We start from the raw sequence: 24,200 nt of genomic DNA on the forward strand, positions 1-24,200 counted from the left end.
AAAACCAAAAAGTGTAAATTATGGCAAATGTTCAGAGATATCTGCAGAACAGGGCCTATTGTTTGCTGAACAGCTTGAGAGAAGTAAGCTATATTGCCTAGATCCTATTTATGTTTATGTTTATGTTTATGTTTATGTTTATGTTTATGTTTATGTTTATGTTTATGTTTATATATCTTTGATCCTTCATGGAAATTATAATCTTGAGTTTCAAAACCCTGCCTGTGGTCCCTTGCAGAGATGTTCCTCAAGCATGGACTTGTGCCTGAATCTAAGTGCCTTGGCTCTCGTCTTGTTCTCCTGCTCAGTGCACACAAATTACTCTTGCAAATGCTATGACTGAGAGGTGTATGTGTAGAGTTTTATCATGCAGCTAGAGACAGTTCTTCACGAAAAAGTTAGTTGGACTGTTATTAACATCTGGAGTACATTTGTGGCTCATCTCTGGGGCATCTTGTCCTGAGGCTTCCAGGGAGGCAGAATTAGGAAAGGCTGCTCCTGCCAGCCTACCCTTTCCTAGATAGAGAACTCCAGGCAGGTACCTATTTTGAAGCTATCGGGATGCTTATACATGTTTTAGCCACTCTGTTCTCCTCAGCAATTGGATTCTACAGGTCCAGAGATAATGTAATAATGAGTTTAGGCTTCTGTCAATAAAATCTGCAGTACTAATGGTGAGAGTGTAAGCTTACAATGTCTTAAGCAAAGTAAGGTATAACCAGTCAGAATTTGAAATGAAACATGCAAATGGCACTGAGTTGATGACAGAAACCAGTGTCTTACGGGAAACGCAGCTGCGGTCTGGGGATGTGCAGTAGAAGCAGCTTCCCCCAGCCCACAGGAAACCAAGCAAGAGAGTGACGGATGGTCCTCAGCTGAGTGCAGGGAATATAGCCCCTTCTCCCCATCCTCTCCCACCATCTACCCTGAGTTAACCCTAAAGTATAGATAGGTGGCACTGTGTTCTTGGAGATGTGAAAACCAGAGCGTCACCTCCTAGGACATCCATGAGTGCATGACACTGTTTGCAAAGGTAAAGAATGCTGTTCTTGGTGATCTAGCCCTTAGGTGTTGCAGCTTTAATATTATATTCAGATGGTCTGTTTTGTTTGGATAATATATTCTATTACTTCTGGTCTGTATACTTGTGTAATACTCTTAGTTTACAAAGGCTGCCATGTTTCACCTCAGACTGCTGCATTTCATTTGAGGATGGCTCATTTGTATGGAAGGGAGAGATCTGGTAAAGATCACATCTAGAGCAGAGGGATCTTAACAAGTTCTGTTGATATCTGTACTGTTATGTAATTACAATAATGGAATTGCATCTATTTGATAATTCCAGTTTTCCTGCAAGCCATTGGAAAGCAGAAAGCAGCAGAAAGAACTGAAGCCCTCTTATAGATAAATGGCCAGACCCTGACCATAAACCCTGACCAGACCGGTATAAAATAGATGTTGATCTACTGACTGCAATTAAACTACAGTTTTCTCATTCACAGCTTGTTAGATTTGCTAAAAAGTCAGGGGTGCTAAGTGGGTTGAACACAATTAAGCTGAGCTACAAGGAGAAGAATGTTTTGTTTGGTCTTATTCCATTAGAAGTGTAAGGGAAGTTTGTATTTGATTCATTAAGAGCAAGTGTTTGTAATATTCTTTGTATGTGCTACTGATAATTACCTACCTGCGGCTGGTATCTTCATGTTCCTTTCCAAGCTTTTTTTCCTTTAGACAGATCTTTATAAAAGTAAGATTAATGCTAATATTAAATGGAAGGTGATATTTTGATTATGTTACAAAAATCTGTAGCAGTTCTTTTGGACTCCCTTCAGGGCTGAATAGTGCACAAATAAATCTTGAGAAAATGCAGGACTATTTTCATTCAATGCAACATCTTGTCATTGGACTATTATTGAAATATTCTAGGTGTCCTTTCAAGGATTAGACAAGTAGGATGCTTGCTTATCTGCTTAATTATTTTTTTTAACAACTGTAGGTAATGACAGTGCATTCTTTCATAATATACAAATATCTGCTAAGGGACAGTAAGAAGCTCACTATATGTAGTCCTTAAAAGAGAAGGCTTAGAACTGACTTGATAATGATTTTTAATTACCTACTTAGTGAAAAGTGGTGTAGAATTGTTTTCACTCTGTGCTCCAGGGGCATCTGGGCACTATTTCCAAGACAGCCACAAAACCCAGGAAAAACATGGCTAGCTCCTGTAGGCTTAGATTTTCTCTGCAGTGTTGTTAATCTCCACAGGAACATTTTTAGAATTGCACAAATTGAGAGAGGTTGAAGGCCACTGACTAGCCATCTCATGGGCTAGGAGCTAAAGTCAGCCAACAAACTAGAAATAAATTGCGAAGTTCCAGTTTGCTTGAAAAATAAGTATAATTAACTGTTGGACTGCATTATACATTGCTGTGGTAAAGTATCCATATTTGATTTATACAATCTTTCTAAAACATGTGCTTTAATATGTGCTTTAATTCACTGCAACTTGCTGTTTTGCATGAGGAAAATTCCACAGACTTTCCTGTGTAGGAGGCTGTATTAGATTATGAAAATAGTTTATTCTGGCCTTAAAAGCAATTAATCCATGTTCAGCTCATTTTTATCATAGTCTTTGAGCAAGTAGCATACCACTCCTGGGGTGTGGCAGCAAAGCAAATAAGATGATTTACTCCATTTCCAGAGGTCTGATTTGGTGCTTTCCTCCAGACTCGTGCTTCAGAATCTCTCCATTTCACCCAGCTGTAAGTGAGAGCTAGGTTCTGGGGCTTTGGACCCAAAAGTGTCAATACATGATTGTAAAGTTATCACTGTTTTTCTGTCATTTTTTGTAGGCAGTGCTGTGCCCCTCTAAGTGTGATGGGCCATCTGATGTTCTTGATGTGGCTATTTATTGAACTGTCTCAAGTCCTCTCTGAACTGCACCTCACTTCATTTGGAGAAGACTTATGAAATGCCAGTATTAAAATTACAAAAAAAAAAAAAAAGAAAAAGCCAAAAATCCTTTTTGAAGGCAGAATACAGATCAAGACAGCATATGAAGAATCAAAATAAAAGACACTCTGTTTTTATTTCAGTGATAAAGCCGCAAAGCTATTACAGGAAAGGATAAAACTCCAGTAAATGTTCCTGGAGGTTTGTGACTGTGGCCAGGATCTTAAGGCACTGATTTTTTTAATATGTCTGACATGTTTACCACTAGCAAAATTAAGATTAATGGCATATGTTTTGCAGATGTCAAAAAAGGAAATAATGTAAGAAAAATATAAATAGCAGTGTTAATTATGCAATTCAGTTTTTAATTCTACATGTTTTTCTTAGGACAAGAATTTATGTATCTGGGAAAATATTTGGATTGCAGAACGTCACAAAGGTTTTTTAGTTTCGTTAACATGGCAAGATTATAAAGTAGACAACAAAACTAAATCTATAAGCTAAATGGCAGAAATGTGTTTCTTTCTTTTCCTTTGGTTCTGAAAAAGCAGGTGTTTGAGCTGAAGATATAGCAGACCTAATATCTAAAAAGCAATAGCAGGTTTTATAAGGTGACAATAGTATCTGGAAAAATGAAATAAATAAATACCTAGCCCTCTCAAACTATAGATTTCAGGGGGTGCCACCAGGATCAGATTAATCAAAACATGATCAAACACCCTCCCTTCCAACATACTGTAAAGCAGCACAAGTTATACTGTAAAGCCAAATCAAAGTCAAAAGCAGTAGCAAAATCTAAATTAATATAGCTTTTATGGAAGTAAGCAGTAACTATTATGAAAGCCGGGTGTCAGAAGACTATGGTGCACTGCCCTTCAAGCAAATGAGAAATTAATTTATTAGAAACTAAAATACTGATGAATCTAACTTTAATGCATTTTAAGGACCGACTTAATGAAGAACTGATGGTGGTTGCTCACACAGAATTATACACATAATAGAGCACCTCAGGACATACAGTTAAGAAACTCTAAGCCCATTTAGATAGATTTGTTTCTAGTATGTTAGTCCTGTGAATTATGATGTAAAATATTTGAAAAGGGCAAAGGTAGAAGGCTGTATCTCTGGATGCCTCTATGACTTAAGAGAATGAGATGTACACTACAGTGATGGATAGCTAAGATAAAAATTATGTAGTAATAGTGTTGTATGTGTTCCAGAAAAAGCTTATTTACAGGCACACATTTTAAGGTCAAGAGGGACCAATAAGGTCAGAAGAAGACATCTGTTTTGATCTTCTCTATAAAAACCCATGGATTTTCTGGCAGTAATTTCTGCCTCAAGTCTGGAATTTCTCTGGAGCAACTCAGGTCATAACAATTTTTCTTCCATTTTCTAGTAAAGGAAGTACAGAGAAATATGATAGTGTGAACAATGACAATCCCTCTTCTTCATTTGTAGCTAACATTATCTCCAAAAATGGTAACAGGCCTGGCTGCTGCTCTTGTTCAATCTCTAGAGCCACATTGTGTCCCTTTTGCTTTGTGTTGCTCTGGCCTTTGGTGTTTTGATTGAAATAATGCTGAGAGCTTTGGCTTCCATTAAAAACTTTCTTAGAAGTATTTACCTTGGTCTCAAGTACCCTGGTTGCTTGATTAAGAGATAACATAATTATTAGAAATTATAAGAAAGTAACTTTTTAGATTTAGTTGTAGGATGCTACTAGGACTTAGAATGATGCTGTATATTGACATTAGGACATAATGTAGGATGCCAATCTAAGAAGTTTCTTTTGTGGTTCTGTTTTTTTCTCTTATTCCCCAGTCTCCACATCTTATCTTTTTATAACTATTTTTTCCATCATCAGTAGGGGAAATACTTAGATGTGAACCATTTTCATACTGGGCAAAGTTAGAAGTTTTATACTTCCAGTAATGCAGATTAATTACACTCTTTCCTATGTTAGAAGTCCTTATATTTTCTTTGATTCACTTGCAAAGTCTTCTATTTCCCCAAATTTTTGCTGAAATTCCCACTGTGTTACAGGATTAATATCTATGGTGCACAGCTGGGGAGTAAGTTTGCAAGTGTACAAGAATAAAAAGACTTGCATCAGCAGGTCACTATTGAAAGCCACCCACGAGGGCTGGCAGCGGAGGTTGCCTCCTAAGAAGTTGTATTGTTTTCCACTCAGTGAATGTGCCACTAACTAATGGGAGAGAAATGTTGAGGATCATTTGGTTTTTCTGAGATTTATGAGCCAAGTTAATTGTTTTGTTTGCCTGATTTATTATACTTGAATGGATAAAGTACTACTAATATTGCACTTTGAGCAAGAACTTAAGGCCAGAATAGTCAAAAAGTTACTCATCTGGTTAGAGTACCTCAACTTTATATGAAGGAACAAAATTAGATGCTCTTTTTAGAATGTGGATATATGTAACTCACTTTCAAAGTGTAAGCATGTAACACTGAACTTTGTGCCAATATATTATCTGTCTCTATAATAATCTTCCCTATAGCTGTTTCTGTAAAACAGAAGTGTTTCTATTTTTATACATTCTAGCTATTCTGTCCAAGTCAAATATTGAAATGGACAACATCATATTAGTGATTATTACTTGGCCTCCAAAATAAAATATATTTGGCATGATGGAAGTGTTTGGGACATTTATAAATGTGTCATCAATGTCTAAATATCAGTTACTTGACATAATACCTAATATTTACTTCATTTTCTCCTTATAAGCTCCTTGAGAATGAAAGTGGGTTTTTTAATTATTATTGTTTCTTGCTTTTTTAGACAATAACACAGATCAAGCAGAAGTCATTCCAGAGACAGGGTTAAAGAACCAGACAGCTAGTCCTACTTCCAGTAAGGGCTTGTACTCATCCCCTGATATCTGATATAGCTGTGGCCAATTAGGTTCCCACATGTCAAAACTGCCACAAAGAGCAAGACACCTTTTCACTACCCATCCTACTATTTGCACAGTGACCCAGGATCACTGAGGGGCTCGAATCTTCTTTGCTCTGAAAGTTTGGAGTGTCTCCATGTATAAATATTGACAAGCAAATTTTTTAGCATCTTTCCACTTTTTTCTTCCCTTTCTTCTTTCTTGTCTTCCTCCTCATCTAACCCTAGAGGAATAATGCAAGCCATCAGTAGGGAAAAGCTTTCCAAAGGGGGCCCATTCTGCATTTCACTCTAAAGCACAGCTCAGATGAGAACAGAGTTGTTGGGGTAAGGAATTTTCCTTGCCAGAGATGTTTACAGGGGCTGTTCTACCATGAGGTGGTAGAACTTTGCTCTGGAGTCTGAGATCTGCAGCATCTTTGGAGAATCTTGATATCATGGTGATTTATGGGCTGAAAGCTGCCCAATGTTACTGCTGGTCTGTTGATTGAGAGACTTATGGCTTAGAAGTAGGAACAGTAATTAGATCCAGAAGCAAGTGTGCATGCATCAGAATGTATACAGCCCTGGAGTAATGCGTCTCTAGTACTCATCTCAAACAAATTGGTATTTGTGTGGCTTCCTTTTCTTCTTCAGTGAGAGCTGGAGACAGAGTAGGAATTACTGTAGGAAGCTCTTCGTCTGGGAGAAAAAGGTTGTCTTTGAAATAAATATCACACTGAAAACTTTCCAGCCTAAGCCTTTCATTAATTTCTCCATGTCATCTTAATATATTTGAACTCTGTAAAAAATAATGCTGCAAAAAGTTCTCCCTACATGTAATTTTTCCTCAAGTGAAGTGCATACCTTTCAAATTATAAACTTCCTACTTGTCCTAGGAAAATCCTCACTATATAAATAATTGAACTCATCTGCTGTGAACGCAAGTATTCTTTCTCTAGCAGTCTAAAATATATGCCTAAATACACATCTTGTACTTAGTGCTTTAAATAGTAATTACTCCCGTGAAGTCACTGGAAGCCCTTAAAAGGATTTGACAGTTTCCCCACAATCTTTCAGTGAATGTAGTAGCTGGGCTGTGCAGTGCTACATCCACTGATAATTCAGCAGCTGAGGAACTCAGCAAAGCCTGCTCCAAACTTCTCAGCTGTTGACAGGCTTGACTTGCTGAGAACACTGGTTAAATATAGCACAAGCGAGCTCAGCTCAACAAAGTCATTGCTGTAACACTGTGTGAAGAGACCAGAAGAGGGGAAATACAATCTGAGAACTAAACTGCCAAAGCCTAACACCACCTAGCAACAGTTGAAAAAACTTTTAAACAAAAGTCTGGGTGAGACACAGACAGAGTATACCTCCTACTTCTCCTGCCTGGGATTTCTGTGAGAAGCAGCTCCGGTTTTCTGTTCTCTACCCCATTTCCTTCATTACTTCAGCTGCTGGTAGACCTAGAAAAGTGGGAAAAGTTTCTCTCTTTGTGTTCTCCTGGGCTGGATCAGTCTACTACTGTGGTAGTGCTGTGGGACGAGCTACTGTGATCTTGCGGTGTAAAGGATATATTTCTAGGTTCGTGTTGCTGACAGGTAAGGCTGAGCTAACCACTCCAATGCATTCTTTTTGAAAGAAGTTATTTTCTTTTCTAGTGACTATTGCATCTTTCCTTCTATGAACAATCTTCTGCATTATTTGGAAATGTCACTAGATGAAAGCTGGGGTAGAAGTTTTAGATTTCTTTTTATGCTTTCATCACAGAAAAACGTTGCTTAAATAACTTTTGCAGTTCTTAGAACAAGCATAATCAAGTAGCTAGTAGTATGACAAAATGTGTATAGATTTTGACATGTATCTTGCTTATATCTGCTTTCAGAAGACAAACCAACATTTAAGAATAGAATACATATCATCCCTTACCAGTGATAGACTAGCAGCTATTACAAATGGTGACAGCCTGTGTGAGAAGTAAGAGGAAATAGACATTCAGCAACTGAATTAACTGAATATTTGGTGACCCAGCACATTTGTATTTTTTGTTTCCATACTAACTTTTAACACACAAGCACACCTGGTGCCTTTCATACTATCCTTGTGACAACAGCTCTTGGTTCTTCCTCTTGTACTTATTCACACAGAACGAATACTAATCTCTGCTCGATTGATTAGCTGTATATGCAACCATCCTAAGACTGGCCTTATGTTTATTGTACCCAAGTGTGCTTGAGCTGGGTCATTGTTTGTTTCTTTTAGCAAAATAAATGAGAAACTAGTTATCAGATGTTTTACCCAGCCAGCAGAATGGAAGCCTGTTTGTCTGTTGGAAATGCATATCCTATGGTCGCATAATGGTCATGTAATTTAAGAGATGAATTGCTTAGTATGATTTGCTTTGTCTAAGATGACAAAATCTGTTTGGTCAATTGAACAATTAATCCCCCTCACCCTGTCTTTTAAAGCCATTTTCTCCAAACAAAAGAAATCTAGTATGCATGAATTTTTAAAAGATGTACTGATTATGAATTCATATGCAATCTGAATTCAGTTATGAAGGCAAAGATTTAAAGAATGCACTTAACCCGTGCAAAAGCCCTGTTCACAGATTTATGTAGAATTGTCTCAGAAGAAAAATATTTGTCCTAAAGAAGGAGTGGACTGACTGAGTCTATGATGACTGTCTGTGGTGTCTGACACTTAGTCTGTGGATTCTGGGACTGCCTCAGGAAGATGAGAAGGTCTTGCTTTAGCTAAATCGTTCTAGTTTCATCCCCGCATGCTATATAAATGACATCAATACCACATCTTAGCAGTGAAATGCTTACAGATTAGATGAAATTAAAATACTCTGAAGCAGCTTTGACTTGGTGGCTGAGAATGTAACTGCCTGTGAAACAATAAGATAAATGAAGTATTAGGATGGAGAAAAATTCTTAGAAGTAGAAATAATATGGTCTACATTTCATTTTGTAGCAAGGGGCACACTACTTAAGCACTATATAGGAGTACTTTTTGGTGGCCATGACTTAACGTGATAATCATTACTGTGGGATTACTACAGCACTGTGGTATCCCAAACCTAAATCTCAAAAGGAAACTTTGGTATTACTTTTTAATATAGACATATCCTGAGAAAGTTATTTTTTCATAAGAAAGCTGTGCAGTGAGAACTAAAACTGAGACAATATGATTTGTACAGTTTTTGTTGTTTGACATTAGAGTGAAAATAACTGTTTCTTATTTTGACTGTGTTAATTGGCAAATAATAAACTGTGGAGAAATGGCAAATTTGACCTTTTAAATATATAGGGATGACAAAATCTGGGAAAATGCTATGCTAATTATTGACTGCTCTTTGGTTTTATTTGTTGCTCAGCATAATGTGCAGCTTTATATATTTACTTTTCTTGCACAATTTACTTTTAGCAAAGTTTTTAAAAGCAAAAGGAAAATTATTAGCCTGATAACTATAAAATGAAGTGACTTTTGAGCAGTTTGATAGCAACTTCCAACTCTAACACATGGAGTTGTGGTTTTACATACATCTGTCTTCCTTTCACTTCAAAATGGAGGAGGCGGCTAAAGTTACTCTTCTCAACAGGTGTCCACAAAGAGGCTCTGGGATTTTCCAATCAAATCTGTGGAATATGTAATGTGGCTATTCAACAGATGGTTTCATATTTGAAGAACAGCCAATTCTGCTAATGACTACAGTGAAACCAAGCTCAATTTTATATCAAATCAGAAAGTAATTTAGGTTTTGGCGATACACTCCATTGTAGAGATTTTCTTGGAAGACGAGTAGACATAGCATACCCGATTTTTTTCCCCATTATATATTATTTTGATTTTGTGTATATTCCTGTAACTGTTGAATGAATGGTGCCTTTCACGGTGCTAAAGACAGTGTATTGCCCCCAGTCTGAATCCATTTCCAGACTCTGCCTGTGGCTCATTCTTTCACCTTCATTACAGCAATACTATAATTTACAGCTTCTTTTAATCAATCTAGCCACAGGTAAAGTCATCATCTTAACTGAGTGTTTTGTCATCACCTCAGTCTTTCAATCTCTTTAGAGAATGTCTAGTTCCTTTTAACACCAAATACAAAGACTTGAAATTCGTCTTCAAAGCTCAGCACTGTTCTGTCCCTGCCTACATCTGCCCTGTTTTTCCTGTACTCCTCCTGCTCATATCTGGTAGTCTAGTGACCTTTGGCTCTGATGTTAACTGGTCCATCCTCTATGTACTGGCTTTAGTAAGCTTGAAATTGACCTAATGACATATGAGTTTTCTGTAGTGCCTCTCCCTGTAGCACATGACACTAATGTCATGGAACAACTAAACTTGCCTACTAACAGAGCTATGTCAACCCAGGTAGGACTCCTGAAGATATAGTTGTGCTTCCTGGAAGGAGCTTGTGGACTAAGTGTAAGTGTATTGGGTAATCTCTGCTTTTACTAGTATGTCATATTTTGTTCCTCTGGGTCATTGTTTCACCAGTGTAGCCATTTCCATGCTAAAAGCTTTTTACTGATACAGGTGTATCAGTAAAACTCCTCCTGCTACAGGATCTTTCTGTTGGCACAGATTCCACACATGCTTAATTTAAAGATTTTGGTAATCTCATCTAACTCGGTTGATGTGCCCCCAGGCATAAATTAAGAATGTGCCTCAGAGCTGTGCTGAGTCAGAGGCCAGGTTTATGCAACTGAATTAAGAGTGAGATTTCCTTTGAGTTTAACAAGATCAAGTCTTAGTGTTCAATAATTAACAAATAAATTTCCAGTCCCCTCAAGAGCATTTAAAAAAATGGATCATCTGTATTCCTGTCCAAATAATTTTTTTCCTAAGAGACATTTTACTCTTTCTCTAATTTCCTGTTTCTTCCCTTCCTTTCTCAAGTTCTGTTGTTGCAGTTTGCCATAATATTACATATAGTACTAATATTATAATATACAATATTCTAATTATAATACAATAATACAATAATATAATAATTAATATATGAACTGAATTTGAGGTCAGGGGTTTTGTCTTTCTATTTTGTCCTGTCTAAAATGCCATTTGGAGGAATAGAGCTACAATATTTGTGAAGAAGCCAGATGAAACAAGAAGACAAAGGAGAAGGAATGCCACTATTTATGCTTCCTATTTCACAAAAATTATTTGGTATATAAAACCTGAGATAAGAAATGAAAGCTAGAAAGATTAAATAGTGTATGTGAAAAAATAGCCATAATCTGGTGCTTTTAATTTTTAGGCTTTTCTCTTTTCATCTCTCTCAGTGTTTTCTACTGAAAATTCTTTCCTAATTTTATAGAGAATACTGGGAATTTTGAGGGAAATACAGGCTTTTCTTGATATTGGAGGATGTTGGAAAACTGAGGAAACAATTATTTCATAATGAATTAAGGTGTCTTAACCTCTCCTTTTCTCGTTTAGTGGCTAGTATTTGTACCAAGTTAGTGACACTAGAGAAGTAAAACATTTATAACACAGTCCTCCTCTTATTATTTGAGTACCAGTGTCCAAAGGACAGGAACAATTGTGCCTATTTCCTGCTTGGGAGAGATAGTGGGAGTCTGTAGTCATATTGAAGACTATGTGACACCAAAGGTTCTTGTGAAAATTGTGCCTTTCTGGATACTTGATTAGATTTTTCCTTTTCTTTTGGGTCTTTTCACCTATTCCTCCACCTTCTGCAGATAATCTGCACTTTCTGTATTACTTTTTATTCTTACCATCATAGCAAAATAAGTACTAATAACAGTGCAAACACAAAGTCTTCCTAAATTGGGACAGGTTTATTTGTTTTGGTTTCATATTTTTAATTCAAGATGGCTTTGCGCTATCATTCGCATTCTGCTTTGCCTGGACTGTATCTCTAAATCTTTTCCACAAGTAAAGCATGCAAATGCTAGCTCTAAAGATGATATGAAAGATTATATAGATTGCAGTCTCCTCCAAAAGGGTTTACACACTTCACAAATACAGAGAAAGAGGCAATTTCTACAATTAAAAATATATATTAAAAAAGTGCAGTTGTATTTTATTTTGAAATCATTCTTCTATAGATACACAGCTGTTAATGTACATGATTTATCCTGGGCTGTTTAGTGAGTAGTGTTCTAGTAAATGAAATGGCATTGGTTTTTTTTCCCCCAGTTAACAGAAGATTACTATATGTGGTATTATAGAACTGAGAAGAAAATGAAGAATTCCAACATCTAGTTCCTTAATTTGGCAGCTCTGTGAGAATTGAAACTTAATCAGAAATGTGCATATGTGTGTGCATTTGTGCATGCCTTCTGTAAAAAAAGAAATGCTTTTTGGTGTTACAGAATGCATTGCTGAAGGAGTGGGACAAACACATCTGAAGTACAGGGAAATAGGCTGGAGCTTGTATTTTTTCCCTTAAATGGGCAACCCCGTCTAGTTGCTGTTAGCTGACAAAGCAAAGGGGTGTGTGAATCTAAAAGATAGCTGTACATTGACTGAATGAGTTTCATTTCAAAGCTGATTAAGGCAATTAAATTCTTAATTATCTATGATGTGGCCAGACTCATTCAGATATAAACCAGTGGACTTTCAGAACAAGAGCAAAAACCTCAGTGAATTTGCAGTAATCTTTTTTTGGTTTGATTTATATACTTTAAGAGCGCTTTAATACAGTAAGAGTTGCTTTCTTTACTTTTCCTTTTTGGGGAAATAGTGTCAAAGAGTATAATGTTTTATGATTTATGCTGTTCAAAAGTTTGTTCTGGTGCATATGTAAAAATAATATTTTGGAAGCTAAATCCATTTTCTATCTGAAGTCCACAGTATTTAGAGGCTTTTAGATTTGGATGAGGGGAGGTATCTAACTAACTAGTGTGTTATGACTGTGGATAGCAAGAGCTACAGCTTCACTAGCAAAATTAAAAAAAAAAAACTGAGAAAAAGTGGATTATATTGTAATAACAGAAAAGGATTTTTTTAGAAACTGGTTTTAAGGCTGCTCCTATCCAAAAAAGTAATTGAAAAGAAAAGATCATGTGTCCTTGGTACAAGAGTTTTCATTAGAGTTTATCAGACTGCTTGCATTTTTCAGAAAATATAAAGAAAATGAATGCAACAGAAAGCAGGAGACTGCTAACATCAGTGTAATCGAATTGCTGCCAACTTGCCTTGTTTATCTAAGAGATCTCTGTGAAAATAAGGTCTTTCCCACACATGCATGAGTCATAGGATGTAATGGGGCTAAGCAGACTTGCTTCAGCTTTCTAAGGCGCACGTATCTAAACTAACCTGTTTGAGTGCCTGTTCCTGTAGCTAAATGAGATCTAGCTTGACAACAGGAAGGGAGAAATGGTGAGTTCATGGCGCTATTTCAGTGCAATAACCTGAATGCTAAGGAAACGATGCAATTTCCATTTATTGGGAAAACTGCAGTTACTGTGACAACAAATACACACTGAAGAAAAACATATACAATTTATCCTCAAGTTCAAATCTGAGAATGTAGTAGATCGGATATTCATAAAACCTCACATTATCTAGTTATGTGACTCAAATAACATTCTTACTTACAGAACATACTTACAGATTGCTGAAAAAATATCCCTTTAAAAGCCGTAAGCAAGGACACAAATAAAAGGGTGGCAAAGCACATGTGGTTAATCATGAGTGGTTTGGTGTTGGGCTGATTAAAATAAAAAAATAAATTAGGCATATATTTCTTATGCTAAAGCTATTCAATTCCTGTGTCTGTTGTTCATACTGATCCCCAAAATCTCACTTGTCCCACCATCTGTAATCACAAAACCTCTTGGATCTAACTTTTAAGGTAAAGGTTTCAGTAGTTCTTCTATAGTGGCTTATTTATCCCCCCTTTATTCTTCTACAAGGACTTCTGTAATAAAAAGAAACATGAATTATCCTCCAGTAGGTAAGGATTTCAGTTCCTCATTCGATAAAATTCTTTAGAGAGAAATAAACATTCTGATTTTTTACTCTGGGCAGGAGACAGAAAGAAGGGAACGATGCCATGCTAGATGTCCTCAAGCATGTCAAACATAGCGCAGATGTCCTTTCTGCACAGAGGGACACACATGGCAACAGAGCTCCTGAATGCCAGAGGAACCACGTGTTACGGGGCAGCTGGCTGTGGGAACCACTGCCACTTCGAATGGCAGGAGCCAGAAGCTAAAATCCAAGTCACAAAAGGCATCATATTGCAAATAGTAAAAGGCAGGGTCACAGTCCTCTGAATGAGAGGTGCCGCTTATGGAGTTACAGAACCAGAATTTAGGTGGAAGGAACTGACAGAAGTCATCCAGTCTCACTCAAAGCGGGACTGACTCCAGGGTCTGGTCAGGTTGCTTGGGGCTTTGATTATTTTAAGTTATCTTGAGTATTTTTACTTTGTAATGATTCTAAGGTCTCGCATCTTATTTGGATCACAAAGTTTTGAACGTGGTTGGCTGAGGAATATTTTGCCAATGATCATAATCAGTGTATTGAAATCCATACGCTGAATAAAAGATGGCTGGTGAGAGGGCTGATAGTAACATAGATCACAGGCTTTTGGCGCTTTCAAAATTGCAAAAGAAGCGATATCTGTAGGGTGGTTTTTTTTTTGTTTGATTTTGTTATGTTTAATGTGTTATATCCTCAACCAAACATAATAAGAATGAAAAATCTTGTATGTAATTTTCTTAGTTTACTCCAGCTTTTAAAAAGCACACCCTCCTCCTCCGCCTCCTCCCTGCCACATTCTGTTTGAAAGCCACATGTTTAGAATTAGGATGCCATGCAGGTGCCATCTCTCTGCAAAAGAATGCTGAAAAAAAGGTTACGTATATCCTATCTTTATCTTTCCAGGTAGTCCAATAACCTGAAAGGCTAGCATTGAGATTGTAAGCAATAAGCAAATAAGGAAGGAAAACAGAGATGCTGAATTTGAGGAAGGAAACCCTGGAGACTGCTTCCACTGCTGAGTTCACTTTTTCTTACTGAACATCTCTTTCCAATTGTATCTTAATCAGGAACAGAGCATGATGCACATATGGCAAACAGGATTCCTAGATGGAGTTATAGTCAACCTGAGACTAGCTTAGGCTGTTTTGGTTTAGAAAAGCCCTTGGTTGTGGAAGCATCTAAATTTACCTGGTGGTGATTATAGCATGAAGCAAGGACAAAGTAGTAGCCTTGTGGCACTCAAAGGGATGTGGCAGGCAGTCTTTCCATACATAATTTTTCATGCCTATTAAGAATAACCACTGAAGACAGGTATTACTCTTCACTTTAGATGAATCAGCAGGTAATGTTCCTAAAACTGGATACCCTTAACTAAAATTTTGCCATCATCATCAGAGGCTAGTGGAAAAAGGCTAGAGAATTCTCACAGCTGGTGGAGTACAGAGGTCTCAGATCCCATTGTACTTGTCTAGAGCAAACTCAACACTTGCTGCAGAGAGGAACTTGAGGAGCTAATGTGACTTGCACACACACACAGAGTGGTCATACAAATTACCCTTGCAGCTTTTTTAATGAAAAAAAAAAACAACAAACAAAACCAAAAACTGTCATTTGTTTCAGCAGGGGTTAAGTTAGTGAGGAAGTGAGTGAGATTTGAGAATAAGGGACCAGGCTTTGAAAGACACCAGAATGGGCTAGGGCAGACAAGAAGTACTTCAGCAAGAGGCCAGGAAGCTTAGTGGTTTAAAACCAGGGCCCTCTAAACAATGGGTTAACCAGAAAACAGCGTCTTTAACTTGAATTGAATCCTGCCTTGAATCCATATGGGCAGTGGTTTTAAAAGTAGCTTATGGGTTAGAGAAAAAAACAACTAAACTGGTTTTCTACTTTCAGAGAACATGTTCTTAAAACCCAGATTATTTTTTAACAGCTTTTTATTAGAAAGATGGAGGGGTTACAATTTAAGTACCTTTGATACAGAATTCGATCTATCTGTAAATGGAAATACACAACAGGATTGCTGTGGTACTTGGGGCCCCAGGAGGACCTGTTCAGAGCCCTCTCTGTGACAATGCCACAGGTGCCTGGCTCCAAGAAAACAAATTCCCTGCAGTGATACTAGTTTCTACCGACCACACAACCTATATCACCACAGGTCTCTATGAACTAATGAAGGTCTAGAAAAATAAACAATGTTAGTTACAGACAGTGTAATGAGTTTCTCCTTAGCTTAGCTAGCACAATGGAAACACAGGAAAATATCAGAAATAAACTGAATAATCTATGTAAGTGTTCAGTAGACATAACACAACAGTTGATAACAGTTTGTTAAGGAGTAAGTAGGGCGGGAACAATTCTACAGGCTTCTGCTGTCAGCTCAAAAAATCCTTCCATGACAGCAGTGAGTATCTAAAAATGAGGCAAGCGTAACTGCATGCAAGGAGGGTTAATTTAGATACCTCCAGCATTAGTTGTATAAATAAAGACTAAATCACGCTGCAGGGAGTAGGCTGTAAGAGTGACAGGCCATCTGATAGATTGCTTATTAATCAGAAACACTTTGCTAAATTCAGGTTCCCTCTCCAAAATATTCATGCCACGTTTGAATTTTGTTGTTTATCCCTTTCAAATAATGCTACCTTAAATTGTGAGGTACTAGGTATCATACTGGGGGAGAGGAAGGCTGGTTAAAAGGCTGGCTTTCACATCAGTGACTCCTTGTATGACTCTCAGCAAGTTATTTACTTCTACACTTTTAATAACACCTGGGATGTTACAACTATAAATATAGTAGTGACTTTGACACCCTGAGATGTTGCAGCACTGAACATCGTGTCAACAGCTTTGAATAAGGAGACTTAAATAGCCTTCCTTGGAAAACAGATTCTGCTGGGAGAAGTAGGAATAGAAGTTGAATTAGTCTGAATGACAAGAATATGTATTTTTAGAGGCGCTTCCCAGAGGGAAGCACAGATATGCCCTGAGTTGTGGGTAGCAAGAAATCAGCCGTACTGGTAAAACACGGCAGAAAAAGGAAAGAGGATGACCAGGGATGTGACTGGGAAGCTGCAAGAACAAAACCATACCAAAATAGAAACTAAACTAGTGTCAATACTAAGATGTTTCAGGAAAAACAAAACCATTCCCTCAGGTTCAGTTATACTAGAAGTAAGTCATAGGGCAAAGATGGTGCTGTCAGCTTGTGAGCTGCTTGTTATTTTGGGAGTGCTCAGGACAAGCTGCCTGGCAAAAGGAGGCGGCTGCTGGGGAAAAAAAGTAGCTTGGAAGAAAAAGGACCTTTGGGGGAAGGGATGGGCAGGTGATGACTGCCCAAATTAGTGGTGGGACAGCCCCAGAGCCACTGTGGGGCTGGGGGCTGCCTGAACCCCACGTACTGGCTGGCGGAAGAGGGAGCACCTGGAAAACAGACATGTCCTGCGGTGCTGCCTGCAGGCTCAGCAAGGAGTCAGGGTCTTCAGTCCTGACTGCTTTGCTAAAGCAATGGCGGCAGCTCAGGTGACTCTCTTGGCAATTGGGAGTTTTAATAAGGACTTACCTGAGGCATTAGGTTGCCATTACATGACTCTCAGCTTTAAATAAAATCAGAGAAAAATAGAGAAAAACAGTCCTGATGGCTTCAAAAGAGTTGAAGTCTATGAGCTCTAGATGATCTGATGCCATGATGTACTGCTTTAAAATCCCCTGAAACACAACTTTGGAAGATTATCTGAAGACTTTGAATGTGTGCAGTTGGCAATACCAGTAGACAGAAAGGACAGTGAGTCCAAGAGCAGGGCAGAGTCCCACGCTCACGTGTGTGCCACGGCACAGAAGAGGCAGGCCAAGGTTTGCAGCCACAGCTGCCGAAACACCACTGAAGGCAACGCACATCTATCACACCACACACGGTGTAACAGCAGCAGCAACTGTGAAGGTGGGCCCAAAGCTAGTCCAGATCAAAGTAGAAAGTCTGGAAATTATTTCTTAGTTTACCTGAGAGCCTTTCCAGGGGAAAAAAGATTGGGGTAATAAATGACCCTTCCTTGGACTTCATGAAAGGGAGGTCAGGTGTTTATTGTGAGAGCTTCCCCCGATAAAAGGTGTGAAATGTAGCATTGCAAGCAGCTGCTCACGTACCTGGGGGTACCAGCACAGGCTGCGTAGGGAGAAAACTGCTCTCTGTGCCCTGCTCTGCTGGGAGAGGCTGAGAAAGCTCCCGTGGGGCATGATGCAGGGAAGGGTTGTGGGAAGATAAGGAAACACCTATCAAAAAAGGGTAGGGGAGAGTGAAAGTCTCCTGGGGCGGTTACGTTAAGCTGCAAGGAAGGGGAGTGGAAAGGAAAAGAAAAAAGTGGCATCCTTTTACATGATCCCAACTAGCTTTGGGAAACCAGTTAATTTCACTCAAAATATAGGGGCCCACAGTAACAACATTTTGAAAGCTCAAAAAGTGCTAGGGAGTTGTGTACGTGCTATAGTACTGCACCAACACGTAACAGCATTTCAGCAAATGATTTAGCATTGTGAAGACCGGAGCTTCTCCCCATGTGTACAATGGTAGCACCCTACAAATAAAGTCATCCCATTCTTTAGCAGACCGTGAGTTCAAAAGTTTTGTGTAAAGTCTCACAGTAAATTGTAGCTTATCAGGGTTTTTTTTTTTTAATTTATGGTTTTTGTTTTGTTCTTTTTTTGTGGTTTGGTGGTTTTTGTTGTTGTTGTTTTGTTTTGTTTTTTCTTTTTCTAGTGAAAGAACAAAGTTAAACCCTCAGGGTTTTGAACCTACTGTCTCAAGGCTGAGCCTAATACCTAACCTCTAAGCTCCCCGGTACAGCCCGTTTCATTCTTCTTTCCCTGGTGTAAAAACAAGGGACTCTGAGAAACAGACAGCTAGTAACTTTGTTTCAGGGTGGTCATTTGGTTGCTTCTTGAATCAGGCAGCTTGAGAGGCTTGAAAACATCTCAGTGTATCTCCCCCAGAGGATACATATACATCACATCTCTGATGTGTCTAAGCTCCCTTGGCCTCTGTCCAGGAACATCCAGATTTCCTGACTCATGGCAATGTACCCTGTCTGGTTGTACTTCATTAGCAGCAGCTCAAAAATCAGAACAGTATTCTGCTGTTGCATAAGTTTTTCCAAGCAGTAAACAATAACACCCCACCACAAGCTTTATTACATTTATCTTGGAATTCAAGATCCAGAAGAGACTACTGCTTAGTAGTTTCTTTAATGGCAACCCAAAAAGACTGTAAGATGTTATTCTTTAATAATTTTTTTAAGGATAGCTTAGTATCTTATTAATTAAATGTTCTGAAAAGGAAGAATAAATGCTACAGAAGCTATCATAAGCCAATTTTTTTTCTTCCATCTGAGAAACGTGGTTATGATTTTTTTATCACCATATCAATTTTATTGTTATATCAGCACTTATACACTAAAATGTTGAGGGTAAATTTAAAGCTACAGAAGCTGAAAATAATTAGTAGGAGAAATTACATTTTATAGGAGTAGTAACATACTTTTCAGTAAGTCCTATTCTCAGTAGCTCTTCTTTACTTGCATCTCAAGCATTCATTTAAAACATTTAAAAAGCAGTAGTATTATCAACTGGCTCAAAGCAGTTTTGAAAATAAACAGTCCATGACTATTACTGGGGTTCATTAAAAGAAAACTCTGTCTGACTCTAAAGTCTATTTTGGAGCCACGACTGCTCCACTCCCCTGCTTGAGGCATGATGCAGCTGCTCTTTCTTTAATATTTTTGCTGACAGCTACAGCTGACAGATAACATTTCAGTTTACCCCAACATCAACCCTATCTCAAGGCTCCCTTACTTAGGCTGAAAATGCTGCCTCCCTCATGCCTTTACCTGCATCACAGTGCAACTCTGTAACTATGCAATTATTCATACTGGTCACTTGTCATGGAGCAGCAGAAATAGGGATGCAGTCAGGTCATGTGCATCAGCCATCCCATGGTTGCTAATGGTGCAGCAACAGTTCCTCTTCTTTCCCTTCATCTCCTCTCCCATGCTCTAAGAGAACAGGCCCCTGAATCTGGGAATAAAAATAATATTGCATATATAGCTATGCAATATGTAGATTGATATTTTACATTTTATATTAGTTGTCACCTTATATCTTTGTTTTAGGCACATTTGTTACCATGGCCAAAATAAAAAATATTTTATCCATTTTAATGTATAGTCCCCTAGCAAACAGGCTTTGATTTCTTGGTTCATAAAAGTTTTCATGTAATAATCAATCACTCAGTAATACTGTGGTGATTCACCCACAAAAGGAACTTTTCACAAATGCAGCACTACTTTCCTCCCAGACAGAAAGCAAGAACATTTATAGTGCTCCCAGTTCTGCCTCTGAACCTCTGAGGCTGTAAGAGAGGAGAAGAAGGTGGAGGGTAGGTTTCAGGTGTAGCCAGCATGTAAGAGAGAGACCCAAAGAGGAAAGTGGGAAGGAGGCATTGCTCAGTTACTCCTTCGAAAGAATTCCCAGGAAAATCAATTGTGATTAAGACGGTGCATACGTCTCTACTATTTTGATTGATGGCTGAAACTAAAAAATAAAAGCAAATAAATGCTTTGCTATGTTTTTTCAGGATTTGCACTGAGGCGCATTAGTTTTTGTTTGGATTAGGTATTTTACCAGACTGCAAAATATTGTTTTTATTATGGGGCTCTTCTAGCAAAATTTGAAGAACAGGAAGACAAGTGGGAATTTGGAACCATGAAAAAAACCCAAAACAACCCAGAAAGGAAAAGGTTAGAATACTTTATTGCTACAATATAGGGATTAAAATACAGTCTTCCACCTCCCAGGATAATAATTTAAATACAAGATATTCTGAGATGACTGCTTCACTCTCTGCAGGAAAAAAAAAGGTCTACTTGGTGTGAAATACTTAAATACTCACCGGAGCAAGAGCTGACACTTGGGAAGACCCAAAGCTACATGCAAAGTCATAGAGTTGTTCTTACTCCCTGTGACCCAAAATTAATTCATTTTTATTCAAATACCCATTTTGAATCATGCAGACAATTTGAACAAGAGTTTCTTTCTGTATACTAAGAACTTAAAACACTACTGGGCTTTGACAGGGAATTGGGATATGTGAAAAAAGAGAGAAGAGAAAACATTTTCTCATTTTTCTGCTTCACTCTGATAGTACCTTTGACTTCTTGTGATGTTAGCATGGGGGAAAAAGATTGGAAATAGCAAAAGGAACTGTTTCTGCAGCTCATATATTCCACTTTCATTTTTTTGTTTCTCTGAGACTTTATACTGAATTTGACCCAAATCTGCCTCAGACTATGCAAACCCATGCTTTTAGGTGGGATGAATTGTTTACTAGAAGAAATTACCCAGCATAATTTCAGCTGCAGGCTTTATTCAGACTGTTCTGCTTCCAGTCCTCCTGCAGTGGGAATCCCCAAGGGGCAAAGCCTTTGCAGTGTAGCTGTAACACCAGGGGTAGGTGAGAAAAGCACATCCTTGAGCCTTTAGAGACAGTGTGCAGGTGTCCCAGCCCTTGTCTAGGCCACAGGAACTGATTTAGAGCTGGAGACTGTTGGTATTAACCTCATATTCCCGTTTCTTTCTGTAGAGAGAGGCTAAGCACACACAAAGCCATCACTGAAAAAAATATCTACGAGTACAAATAAATAATATGGTGTCAGTATACCATGAAGAAAGCAACAAACCTAGGTTTTCTGTGAGTCCAGTGATGATACTAGATTAAGTAGCCTTTGACAGTTTAAGAAATACCTAGTGTAGGTACTGTTGTATTTTAATTTTGTTTTCTTTTGACCTCTTTGGTACACCTCTCCTTCCACAGGCTTCTCAAGGATCACAAAAACTTTGCCATTCTGTCATGCAGTTCAGTGAAATCATCTGGATTCTAACCCTGAGGAGCAGCATTTCATCTGCGTAACACCTAAAATCAAAACAGTTTCTTTATGGAAACAAGCCTGCCTTAAACAGCTTGCATTAAAACTTCGTTGTAGTTAATAGGTCAAAATTCCCAAGGACATCACAGAAAAGCCTGGCAGTGTCAGATAGGTTCCTCTTAAAAATGCTGTCATAGAGCATTGCAGGCAGGAAAACATAAATTGTAGACGTTATGTTATTTTTATATATTTAAAGAGTACAGCCAAAATAGGTCATCTGCAGATCAAACAAAGGAAAAAACTTGGCAAGTTTGGCTGAAACTATTATAAGGGATATTTAGAAATTTCTTAGGACATCTTTGAGAATGTGTTGTGTATTTCAGCTTACCGATCATAACTATCTCTTTTTTTCATGTACTCTCTAAGACACCCTGAAATCCACTGAGAATAAGAGAGTGAAATTCAGAACAGACGCTACTTCTGATGCTTCAGTTACAAACAAAAATATATGAGTCCATTTAATAAAACCTCTTTTTCTTTCTAGCATCTTAAAAAATGCTCTTTTTTTGAACATAGAAGGGAGGGAATGGGTTTGTTGATAAGCAGTCTTATCAACACAGGTATGTTCTGAGTCTTCTGTTTAATTTAGAAAGAGAACTAGCTGATCTAAGTCAACTGCTCCAGTAGCTTTCTCTTATATTTTCCATGTGAGTCCTTCCTTAAAGTAATGAGAAAACTCAGAAAAATCAAGATGTTCCATCCAGATACTTTTGTGATGCTGGCACAGATTTCTCTGATTTAGAAAATAATCTGAACCTCTGTTAACAGAGGCATTTGAAGGATTCCTGTTAGTCTCAAATTTTGTCATTGTGTTAGCAAAATATAGCTAATCCACCAGGAATTAGCAATAGCTGCAAATGGGAAGTATAAATGTAAACAGATATTAAACGCTATATTAAATGCCAGATATACCAGTTGACTTACAAATGCGATGTTAAGCTGGGATACAGAAGACATACTACAGAACAAGCTGATAACAAGACCCCTATCTAATTTTGCCTGACATTTTTCATTAAAAAATCTAGTCTTGTATGAAACCCGGTTGTTTACAGCTTTGCCAAACTTCAGTTGTTCAGGCTGGATGTCTGGCTGAGTCTGAATTGTTTTTGGAAGTTTCAGCTAGAATGCTTTGAGCATTTCCAAGAATGAGATGAGAGAAAATTGTTGTTTGCCCATGTGAAAACAATCCCATAACCATTTTGCTGAAGAGCTTTAATGTCTCCACGTTCCAGAGTGACCTAATGAAATTCAGCCAGGGAACTGTCCTGTGGCAGCAAACTGACTTTTGCCATCCCTGTGAAAATTATGCCAGGATAAGAACCGCTGAAAAAAGCATTTCACTGAGGATACCTAGTAGAAATTTGTAGCTAACTTCTCAGAATAACCCACATATGCTGCTGCTGTCCCAGTTCCTCACATCTTGCCTGTTGCAGCTGGCTTATGCACATGCCATTTCCAGAGAACACCTCTGCCTCAGGGTTATGGGGTTAAGCAATACTCTTCCCACCATTACTTCTTCATCTGATGCTACAGCACTACAGCACAAAACACAAGATGAAGGCTCTTGTTTTTTCTGTTTCAGCAATACTTCGTCAGCAGAACCTGTGCCATGGTGGGAAAAAAAATGTGTGGACAGCATGATTGCTTTTGCTCCTAGGGAGGGACACTGCAAAGGAATAGCACTGTGGCAAGCCCTTGTATGAAACCTTTGTACCTGTCAGTCAGGATCTCTTTGCCAGTGATAGGTATTGTCCATCACCTTGCGGGATGGAAACACTGTCTTTGGGAAGGCAGAGGATAATCAACCAGCAATCACACTGGCACTTTACCAGTGTAAATGCGATTTTATTCGGATTTTATCTGGATCTTCAGCTGTCTCACTGGGAATCAGAGTTATCTCAGTTCATGTTTCTCTGTGGTCTGAGATTTGTGTCATTGCTCTGTTTGGCATTCACCATTGCCTGCCAGGCGAGCTGGACTTCTCTCTGGGTTCCAGTGTCCACCTTGGCTGACCTTCCAGCTGTGAGCTTTGGAACCAATTATCTCCGATCTCTCTCTAAGAGCCACAACAGTGTAGAGTCCAACCTCACCCATCTGCATGGAACTACACTTCCCTGCAAATCTGTCATCTTAGTTCTTCCCTTTGGATTTGGACACAGAGCAGGCTCCTGAGGCATTTTGCTCAACCTGCTTTACTTTTGTAGAAACAGCTATGGCAGCTGCTATTCCCATATTTTCACCATGTTCCTCTTCTCTTTGCTGCAGTCCCCCTCAGGAATTCATTCCACCTGACTGTGCCATTTGTCTGAGTGCTGCTCATTTGCTTGCCCTCCTCTCAAAAATCAGGGCTTTGCAGTTCTGCTGCGGTTTTGTAGAGCAATAATATGTGTTTCCACTTCACACAGTTTTATCCT

General features: G+C 38.4%; 1 protein-coding gene across 3 annotated transcripts in view; it reads left to right on the top strand.

The window, feature by feature from the left end:
* The first annotated feature begins 6,949 nt into the window (after positions 1-6,949).
* Positions 6,950-24,200, top strand: part of FILIP1 (filamin A interacting protein 1) — a 109,118-nt gene continuing 91,867 nt past the window's right edge. For 2 of the 3 annotated variants that reach the window (XM_064447786.1, XM_064447788.1), the window contains exon 1: positions 6,950-7,452. The gene's annotated coding sequence lies outside the window, so the exon portion shown is untranslated. The remainder of the gene's footprint in view (positions 7,453-24,200) is intronic. The other variant, XM_064447789.1, reaches the window with a different exon arrangement.

This window comes from Phalacrocorax carbo, chromosome 3 (assembly GCF_963921805.1).
Source record: "Phalacrocorax carbo chromosome 3, bPhaCar2.1, whole genome shotgun sequence".
Classification (NCBI taxonomy): domain Eukaryota; kingdom Metazoa; phylum Chordata; class Aves; order Suliformes; family Phalacrocoracidae; genus Phalacrocorax; species Phalacrocorax carbo.